General features: G+C 36.9%; 1 long non-coding RNA gene across 2 annotated transcripts; it reads left to right on the forward strand.

The window, feature by feature from the left end:
* The first annotated feature begins 3,156 nt into the window (after positions 1-3,156).
* LOC116417396 lies at positions 3,157-5,597 on the forward strand. Of its 2 annotated transcripts, XR_004227663.2 has the most exons (5): positions 4,148-4,390; positions 4,489-4,661; positions 4,730-4,883; positions 4,987-5,110; positions 5,190-5,597. It is a non-coding gene; the product is annotated as an uncharacterized LOC116417396 (long non-coding RNA). The 2 variants fall into 2 exon arrangements; XR_004227662.2 differs by having other exon boundaries at positions 3,157-4,661.
* Positions 5,598-11,476: the final 5,879 nt, after the last annotated feature.

Below are 11,476 nucleotides of genomic sequence, written 5' to 3' on the forward strand. Positions count from 1 at the left end.
TCGCCACGGTACCTCAAGAAGAACCAGACACAGTACAGAAACAAACACAGTGTATGCGGCAGAATTAGCGTCTATAGAAACAAATAAGACCATGAGTTCGTATGTAAAATACAAAATGGAGAAACACTAAAACATCACAAAGAATGTGGTAAATACATACAATACGAACACATGGAAGCTCACAAACAACATTGCATAAGGGTCCAAGGGAACCCAAAAGAAGAAAACATGACCACAGAAGACGAACAAATAAGCAGGGACCAGTCGATATCACCTGATGTAATCATAGTGGAGGAAATAGACCAGAGGAACTACCATAAGGATATGACGAAACAAACCCACTAGGAACAACAATAGACCAAAATATTAATCCAATCAGTGGTCCAGAACGAATACTATGGCTACAAGAAAATGACGGACAAATCAACGAGGAAGAAGAAGACAGAATGAGCATCTATAGTTACACGCGATTATCAAAATACAATTTTTTTTCTTTCCTTTCTTTTCTTTGTAACATTTTCCACTGTTTTATTGTAAAATGGTACCAAAAATAGGGGGACCCAAAGAAGTAAATAATATATTTTGTATACTTTTATACTATATAAAGTTTTTAATTGCAACCCTGTATCCAAATAAACAAAATATATACTAACAAAATCAAGTACTTAGATATAAGTTAAACCAATTAGTTAGCACGTAAAACATCCAATGTAAAACCACGGATCACAACAACAAAAATAAGTGGAATATTAGTTAAAACGCACGTCCAATATCAATAAATAATACTAAGGGAACAGAATGATTCGAAAATCCCTACAATCACCCGCCCGAACATAAAAGCAAAACATTTAAAACCCATAGAAGTCTCGTCAACGGCGTCTTCTCTAGCCAAAATCCCATCAACCAAACACAATAGGTGTGTATGTCAAGTAAAACAATCATAAACTAGACGTATTAAAGAACCATGAGCGAAAGCATCAAGACATGATAAAACACACATAGATCATGTGTTGAGCCATAACTCACAAGACATTAACGACATTATTTAAAAGGGGAAGAGAAACAGCACAATTGACTGGAGACCAGAACAAATAATAATAAATAAAAAAAAAAATAAATAAAACAATAACAAGAAAAAGCAAATTAAAGACCTTTGCCCTTCCGAATAAACCGAATCATTCTGACAAAATTTCTTTTTCTCTTTCACTCAACCACATCGAACACTAGTTTCTTTTTCTTCTTTTCCACTTACAGGACCACGTACCCAAAATTAACGGCGTCAGTTGTTCCTCGGGGACGAGAAACGTTCTCGAGGGAGGGAGGATGTTACGTGACAACTTTCCCGATTCGCATTTGAAATAATAATTTCAAATGTAGGATCGAGAAAGTTCTACACGTATAAAGGTACAGCAAGACTCAAGGCCACAAAAGTATCAAGTGGTTAAGAAACTCGCTAACCTAAACAACTTCCCCACCAACGGCTAGAGACGCACGTGCGGAGCTACGTTGCAGTTTCGGCGCGCAACTAGTTGCCAGGCCCCGTAAGGTCTAATAAGTGCAACAAGCGTCGACTCTGTTACGCGGCTAAGGGGAAGTAAGCTGGCGACGGCTTGGGAGGTCCGGAACCTCTTCCGAGCGCTCTCGAACCACGCTGCTCTCTCATTCCGTGATCGGGCAACGAAGCCGGTGGACCATTTTAGAAAGATTTCTTTTAGAGCTTACATTTTTGTAAAACAGATTATTTAGAGAAAGGGACTTATAATTTAGCATCAATTACGAGAAATTTTGGGCCATTTAATTGTGATCAATTATCAACACTAGACAAGTAAATACAAACAAATTTGGTTTCAACATACTGGAATAATTCATTTTGTCCAATCCCCTGGAATTATCAAATAAATCATTAGGAGAAATCGGATTCCTTGAACCAGAATATTAAGAAGAAGCAATAAGGTAAGAAATTAAAGTAAATTATAAACAGGACCACGTAAATAACAAAATTAAAGGAGAGAATAAAAGAGTCGATCGTGGAAGTAAATCGTATAACTTGACCATTTATGCATTTGCTCGATAACTGTGTCTTCTGGAGAAGGAGATGAAACAAAATTTCGGTACGCTTTTCCATCATATACGTCGTGAATGCGTCCATCAAATTTTCTTTCATGAACAATGTTGTAATAGTAATCTTCATGAATATTTAGTAATTGCGATATTCTTACGGAAGGATCTATGACAAGGAATTTATTTATACATGACGGTTGATTTAAATCTACGGACTTTCCACAATTTGTATATTTCACTTTAGATTCTAGAGCATCGCAATTACCAAAATAAGCTGTGCATCTTGGACATGCACCATGAAATTTTGTTTTATTTTTTTCATTAAAAATTTTATCAAGCATATAGTGTGTATACAGAATTAATTTTTCTCCAAAAATTACATTTACTAAAGCAAATAAATTTGACATCGCTATTTTACTTAAATTATGTTTGATTGAATATTGAAGTAAAATCAATATTATTTCAATCACGTTTTTGTTAACGGTCTTACAGCATGGTTCAGAAAATTTAGGATAATTGAATAGATCTGTAATATTATCGTCATCTACTGTCGATTGCAATGAAGAGGTATCATCCTATAAAAAAATGTTACTCTATGATAAATGAATATATGTTAACTTATTGTTCTAAATATTATCATTATTATTTTTATTTGAAGCAAATTTTATAAGCACGCAGTATCTACATGTTAAAGGTCGCAATATTCCAAATAGAAATAAAAGGTATAGCACTCGAGTTATTTTCAAAATGAGAGCAATAACAAAATTTTAAAAACAGACATCAAAATAAGAATAATTTCTCTTGAAAATGAACATTTGTATTATCATTTATCTATAATCATCTAGCGATAATACAATTCAGATTGCAATCATAATGACAGTTTTGAAATTTTGTGCTGCATTCTAACAGTTGAAAGCACGGTAAGGTTATGTTGCTTACACTTGAAAAATAAAAATACACATCAGTTGTTTGATATATTGTTTCATTAGTTGTTTGATGCATTGTTTCAATATTTTTTAACAAATTAACATGCAAAATTTCAGCTTTCTAAGTATTATAGTTTTTAAATGAGAGCAAAACCAAAATTCTCAATGATTACGATTACTTGTTTTACAACTTTGTTTTCACTATCTTTTAAAAACCATAATACTAAAAAGACTGAAATTTTGCAGAATTTGTTTCAAGTAGTTGAAACAATGTATCAAGTTGTATTTATGTTATACTCAAAAAAAAATCTGTAGTTTTACTTACACTGCAATCGTAAGCAAATGAGTGAAAAGAATTGACCAAGCAATCATCAAAGGCAGCATTGTTTTGACAAGTAGATTGGTCTACGTAAGTCATATTTTCTTTAATAGAATCATCAAAACTATTACAATAATACTTGCAACATTCATTTTCTATGCATGGCTCGATAAAATTCTGCAAAAGGTTATAAAAAATATTAATTAACTGAAAAAAGTCAGAACGACAATTTTATTTATAAATGAATTCGCTGTTAACTTAAATAATAGAAGCATTTCTTATTTTAAATTTAAAAGCGTGATCATCTTTGTCTACGGAATGATTAGACATTTGAACATCTGTGTCCATGTCTTCAATACTCCAACCCTGTAAATATTTTATAACAAATTAGTTGGTATTTTTAAACTTCTATATTTCTTTCATATTTGGCGAATGCATATTTGCAAATTATAAACATGTCATAAAATAATTAAAACCAGGATTCCAAAGCACAAGTTATAATTTTGAATATTATTTATTTTGAATATTAGTTTTATGCTTACTCGTGGTTTAGTGTCTGTACATGTTTCATCATTTGAATTAGGCAATGGAACTGTAACATGATTTGTACCAGCGTCACCAGTGTGTCTGTTTTCCAAATTCTTGCAAAAAGGTAGGTAAAGATTGATTGACGAATTAAAAAATTACGATATTTTTACATTAATTAAATTATTTATCATAATAATTGATCAATTTTCAAAATAAAAATCAAGTTTTTGTAGGTTAGAATCCCGTTGTAAATACTTAATAGTAAAAATATTTTAATTATATAATTACAATAATAAATAATGTATCTTACTTGATTGATAACTTTTTTTTTGCGTTTAGCAAGTTCAGCTTTTATACTACGACTTAAATGCCACTTACTTCCATGATCTTCTATACTTTTTTCGATTCATACTTGCGAATATACGAATAAATATTTCACATTTATTACGAAATACAACTAAACTGCATTGCGTTGCACACTGCACAGAGCTCAAAATACGTATAATTTATGCTTAGCATTATGCTTTTTATAAAGCAAATATTCTACTTCTTGGAGGTTAGTTTTCCCTAAATAAAATACAAATATTTGTAATATATTCTATATTTATAGCAATATTTGAAACTAAGATGGTATTTCTTTTATTTTTATTGTAGTTACTTCTGAAGACGTACGTAATAAGTTAAAAGCAAGAAGCGTTGCTTTTAGAAACCAGAAGTACACACAAGAAATCGGTAACTCATCTACACCCCCGTGTCATGATAGCAAGGGTAGTAGTGGCTCAGATTCTTCAGACAAAAATAGTGAGGATGGTTCACCACCAGTTAAGGTAAATATATGTTTTTATGAGTATTTTATCAACTTCTTATATCATATTTATAATGTTACTTATTCCAGTCACGCAAGAAAATTATAAGTCAAGTTCAAGAAAGGCTAAAAGAGGAAATTCTGGAAAAAAAGAAATTACAACTACTTTTGGCGCAAAGAAGACCCTTAGATTATGCTGAAATTCACCCAATAGACGACGCAGGAATAAGTGATGCTAAATTAGGTTAAATAACTTACCGTAAAACTTATTTTATAAGTGAAATATTCTTTAAATTTATTAATACTTATTATTCTACACGTACTTATTCTATATACTTATTCTACAGACATTGTGCCACAAGGTCAAAATAGGATACAACGTGCATGTTTGCCAAAAAGAACAGTTTCACGTCAGACACATGATGAAACAAGGACAAGCACTCCTGAACGTACAACTTTATTTGCTAAATAGTAAGAACTAATGTGTTTTAAAATCTTTTTTGAATTTGTCAAATTTAGTGTAATTAATAATTTTTATATTTATTTTCAGGGGTTTACGACACTTATTTAGATCTGAATAATTACAAAGGATAAAAAAAAAGGCTAAGAAGAAGGTCAGGAAAATATTACAAACAAAAATCCAGGATTTAAGAAAAATCATTGACTTAATCAATAGGTTACACCAAGAAAATCACAACCGAACATACTTAACAAGACTTTCATCACCTTAAAAAGATGATATTTATAAAACATTAATGTAACTTTAGAATGTGATCTTTTTCTTAATTCTCATTAACATTTGCATGTACAATTATTTTTATATCCCTAGTGGAAATTTTGTCATTAGATATGATCTCAAAAGAGTACTGATAAAATCAGAATACTGATAAGAAATGTGATATCACCTATATTTTTTGTATTAATAAAAAAAAAGTGTTGTACAGCTTGTAAGCTTAAAGATGTAAAATTAAAACTTAAAAAAATTAATTAAATCCTCGTATTCAGAATAATTTTGAATGGTAAAATTATTTCATTCAGATTTTATTAAATCTATCAATATACCGTGAGAGTAAGATTTCTACTTTTTTTTAATAAAATGAATATTGCATGAGATCCTCATGAGATCTCATATGAGATCTCATAAAGGCTGAAAATCGTAATGAGATTCATATGAGATCTATATGAGATCTATATGAGATTCATATGAGATCTATATGAGATCTATATGAGATTCATATGAGATCTACCTGTGAAAATATTATATGAGATCTCATATGAGATCTCATATAATATTTTCACGCGGGCACAATACAATGTAAATGATTATTTAAAAGTAATATATATTATCTATATGTTTACAAAAATATATTTAGAAATTTTTAAACATAACAAATTTTGGCGTAACAATTAAGTTATTATAATCTAATTTTTATAATTATTGAGATACAAAATTTGTAATAAATTTGTAAGTAGAAATAAAAAATAATATTTTCTTAAAAAATTTAACAAAATGTTTTTTCCATCCTCCTGCCGAGCAATATGACTAACAAATTGCCACAATTCCCAACAACAGCTAATGTTATAACCGACAACATCAGCTTTACATTATAATTGTCTTAGAATTTATATATAATATTTTACATATAATAAATTTAATATTCATTCTATAATATTATTATATATATCTTCCTATATTATATAGTTATTTTGGTTATACTCCACCCCACACCCCCCACAGCCCCACCCCCACAAAATAACGTAAAAATCGTTCATTTTTATGTAATTTTTGAAAATTTGTATCCCCCCCCCCCCACAAGACTCCACACAGCAATAACACGAATTTTGTAATGAATGATTAACTTACTTAAAATGTACTGTTAGTTAACTGTCAATGTTTATGGTTTAAAATTATATACTATATTATATACTTATTTTGGCTATACTTATGAACAGTAAAAAGATAACCAACAATAGACAGTTTTCCACACCACCCAAGGGGTATTGTCAGAAGCACATTATTTCCGTCATAATACAATGTACTTTAGGCGAGTTGATTTTTTTTTATTTTATTGTATAAAAATTACCAATAATTTCATATAATTTTCTGACATCAAATTATACTAAATTGTGGTTATTGTTAAAAATGAATGAATTTTGTTCTAAAGATAATGCATTTAAAAATAAAATAATTAATACTGATTCATTTTTATACAATAATCTAAAAAAAACCGTGGAATCATCGCCAAGAGCCCTATAACCGTGGGAATTTTTTCTGAAAAAATAATGAATTAATTTTGAAAAACAAATTTTATGAAAGAAATTTTATGAAAGAAAGAAATATATTATAAAATTAATTTATTTTGATAAATGTGATCTAATATATTGGCTATATTGATGTTGTATTTAAAATAAGCCTCAGTATCATCTTTTAAAGCATTTAGAAATAAATTTTGTTTTTTACGAAATTTTAGAATAGTTTGAATTGTTAATGTCATTTTTGTTGGAATTTGATCGAGTTCTGTAATTTTTTTGACGTATTTTTTAATATTTCAAATTCCTCATAAAATTCAATTTTGTGACAAAATGGACCAATCATTTTGTCACAAAAATCAAATTTCTTGTGTCCTGTATGTGTGTTTATATGATTCTTTAATTGCGATTTCGTGATAAATTTTGATTCACAAAGTTCACACTCGTACTTTTTTTCCTCGAGGTGTGATTTCTTGTGAACATTTAAGTTTCCTCTTTGTGTGAATTTTTTATCGCAAATATCACATACAAATTTTGTTTGTTTGTGTGAATTTGCGAGTGCGTTGTTAAAGAACTTTTGTTCTTAAATATTCTGTCGCAAGACACACATTCATACTCCATTTTCTGTAAAAAAAAAGAAAATTATATAAATATCTTTTTATATTATATGATCATTTTGGCGAAACTCCCCCATAAAAGTGCTAATTCTGAAGCCCATATGTACTACATACCAATTCGTTTTCGACGAAAGAGAGAAGGTTTGTGTGGCGCACAGTGCATGAGAGAGAGAGAGAGAGAGAGAGAGAGAGAGAGAGAGAGAGAGTGCCTGGTGAGTGGATATCACCCATGCGAGGGTGATCCGGTGCGTGCGACCTTCACGTCGATACACGCGTGCGAGCGCGAATATTCTAGCATCGCGGCGAGTCGCAAAGTTGTTGGCGACTCGCGTATTGTAATTTATCATTGTCACTTCACGTTTATTTCGCGACTGACAAATATAACCTTAGTCTTTTTATTTAACGTGAGTCGTCGTCATTTCTGAACCTCGTTCGTTTATTTCCGATCCTTGTTCCTTCCTGAGAATACCGCCGCCTCCGCGGGCGTTATTTAAGAGTATTTATTTAACGCAGTTAAACAGCCGAGCACGCGCCGGGCGGCGCGCAGACCCAGCAAACAGAAGCAGCTGAAATAGCTGCATGTAACGGTGGTGTTTCGCGGACGGAGAGGAATCCTCCGCCGCATCGAGAGAACGCGATCCAGTCGTTCTAGGAGTTATTTGTTGATCGAATTCTCACCCCGTTATATTGGCGCCCAACGTGGGTTAATTAGGAAGGAACGCGCAAATATTGTAATTTACGCGATTTTCGGCGCGAGCGAGAAACCGTTGCGAATTTCAGAAGGTCGCGCGAGCGACGTAAACACATGCATCCCCGTTTTGTTTACATCGCGCTCAAATCAGGCGGATTTGAGCGACGTTCGAATTTATTCGTCCGGCGTATACGAATAATTCGAACGCAATTCACACGAGAAGTCTGTGAATAATAAGCGGAGATTTTTGTTACCAGGCCGAGAACAAATATCTACCGATATTATCACACGACGTAGAATTAATCGACTCGAAGCAGCGAAACTTGAAGCTGACACTAGTATCGCATGCTCTCCGAGTCGAACAATTGTCTATTTCTGGTCGGGAGAATTTTAAAGCACTCTCGTTAGGATAGAGAGTAGCATAATTATTTTTTCGTGACGTCTCGTGTGAAAACAGAGCGTATATGCGAAATTGTAAGTTGTTTAATTATTAATAATTAAAAAACAAAAGGCAGCAAAGCGGCAACACAAACGCGTGTAGCCGCGAACTATAGTCCACGCACGCTATAGTGGAGCGAAGCGCGCAGCGGCGCGAGTGTCGTCGAGATCGTATTTTTGTAGCTTACGTTGTAGCAACAAGAATACGATCTAGGGGCTATCTGGAGTAAGTGCGGAAGATAGGGAGCTGCCACGTGGTTGTTGAGCAACCGCGAAACGTCGTTAGAAGCAGAACACACCAACATGGCGAAGAAAGTAGAGAAGGTCGTCGAGAACTGGTGCTTGGGCATCGACTAAGAAGAGATGGACGATGCCCTCGAGAGTATGCAGTTGAAGCCAGACGGCAAGCGATTAGATCGCGTAGCTAGGGTAAACAGATGGCTCCTCGGAGAGTATACCGAGTCAGATTTTAGACAGAGCCTAGACACCTCGACAATAATGGCGCGAGTGAAGAGGGAGGAGTTGCGAAAGTCATTCATCGACACAACAGCCGAACAAGTATCGACACGCTCGATTTATACGGGCGATTATGACGCCGAACAGCCACACCCTCTGAAGCTGTTACAACAAGAGATCGAGGCCGACAAAGTCGTCGTGACGCCGGCGATCGAGATGAACTACGGTCAACCGGCGCAAGGATTAGGCCAACCGACAGGGCCAACTACAACTAAACGCGATGACAATGCGAGACACGTTCGCAGAAATGCCAGTCACTGAGGAGAGTGAACAGGCACAAACGCCAGCGTCGACGCCGGAAGACCAAGCCAGGTTAACGGCGCAGGAGGTGCAAGGACGAGACCAGAATGGAATAGGCACAATAGAGGTGACGACAGGGAATCTGATCACGACAGTAACTACGACGACGACGACAACGACGACAAGGATAACGCCGACAACTACGGCGAGCGAAGGCAAAGGCGAATACGTCTGGCAAAACGGAAAGTTCCGCAGTATCAAGGTCACTGCACCACGCGCAGTCATGGGCGCAGCGGCAGTGAATAGCGGATTAGACGCCAGTTCCCAGCAAAACGTTGCAACAACGAGCGATCGACCGCTCAACCGAGGTTACGGTGAAGACGAGCGTTGCAGCGCACAATACGCCCAGAGTTACGAGGTATCAGCGCAAAATTCGATAATTCAGAATGACATGCTAAGTCAGTCGATAGCTGAGAATACCGCAACAATAAGGGCGCTGATGTGCAAAATGGAGGCCATGATGTCACAATGTCCGACTAACATAGCGTCGAGTACAAGGGTGGAGCCACCAGCAAGCGAGGGCAATCCACAGAGCTCACGCAGAGCCGGTCATGTGAATTTCCAGGATACGTATAGTATCAATCACATGAAACACAGCAGCTTCCGCGAAGACGCAGTTGCTGGTGGAGCTTCCAACACTTGGATCCCGGCGAATCCTCTCTATTCGCAACCCCCAGCAGTTTCTAGGGGGGGGGGGGAATGTAAATGCGACGAACGCGCATACGCAAGCGCTGAGCGAGAGTAGCAACTACGATGGGTCGCGAAGACAGAGCAACAGAACCATCGGTCCTGCGGTGAATAAATGGGGGATTAAGTTCACCGGGGACTCGTCACAGAGCGTCAAGAACTTCTTGCAACGCATGGAAGGACGCAGAATGCTAGACGGCCTGTCCGATGTGCAGATGTTAGCGTCATTACAAGAAGTATTGACGGATAATGCGTACGAGTGGTTACAGAACCGGCTCTCCGAACAGGGAGAATGGTCTAGCTGGGACGATTTCTGCGAGTGCATCAAGCGATGGTACGGGCAGACGCAAGGCTATCAGCAGAAATTACTGAGCGAAGTGATTTCGCGGACGCAAGGACCTAACGAACGCGTGCGGGTGTACGTGAATAACCTGCAAGGTATAATGCGGAAGATGGTGCCCCGACCAGACGCTAGCCAGCAACTGGATCGGATTCGAGGCCGCACTAGCATGCGAAGCCTTGTATCAAGCACCTCCAAAGCCTAGTGTAGCAATCGTCCCCAAATGTGCATTTAAGAGCGAAACACCGAAGACTGGCGGTAAAACGCCGGTGGCAGCCATGGGGTTTGCCGACACCTTACCACCCCCAGGCGAACCCGGTAGAGAGGGTGAATAGCACCATAAACAACATGGTGCGCGCACTCATCGAGGAAAGCCATAACACATGGGACGAGCGATTGAGCGACATCGCCTTTGGGTATAATACCGTACCCCATTCCTCGACAGGTTTGAGTCCGGCTATCCTAATGTACGGGACTCAGCCGAGGAAACCTTCTGCGGCAAGGTGCGAGCAGGACGCCGCAGCAGTAGAAGAATTCCAGCGACGCCCGATCGATGCATGGCACGATCGCATGTAGGATTTATGCCAGCTGCGCGAGCAAGCGTCGCAGAGGAAGCAAGACGCGCAAGATCGCCAGAAGCGCTACTATGACGACAAGCGTAAACCGGAGTCATACAGAGTCGGAGACTTAGTGATGAGGCGAAATCACGTGTTGTCGTCTGGAGCAGAGCAACGATCTGCGAAGTTAGTGCCACCATATATTGGGCCTTATAAAATAGTACAAATTCGCGGCACCAATACCTATCGACTTGTCGATGAGGTGGGCGAGGAAATAGATCTTGCACCAGCTGCGCATCTTAAGCCCTTCTTCCCGTCAGCGACGGACGAAGAATCACAGAAGAGCGAAGGAGATGGCGACGCTGAACATCGGAGGGATGCGAGCGCAGACGCGGGTACTAGCGAAGTACCAGCCTAAAGCGAGCGAGACTCTGTCTGCGA

Source organism: Nasonia vitripennis (assembly GCF_009193385.2).
Source record: "Nasonia vitripennis strain AsymCx chromosome 4 unlocalized genomic scaffold, Nvit_psr_1.1 chr4_random0010, whole genome shotgun sequence".
Classification (NCBI taxonomy): domain Eukaryota; kingdom Metazoa; phylum Arthropoda; class Insecta; order Hymenoptera; family Pteromalidae; genus Nasonia; species Nasonia vitripennis.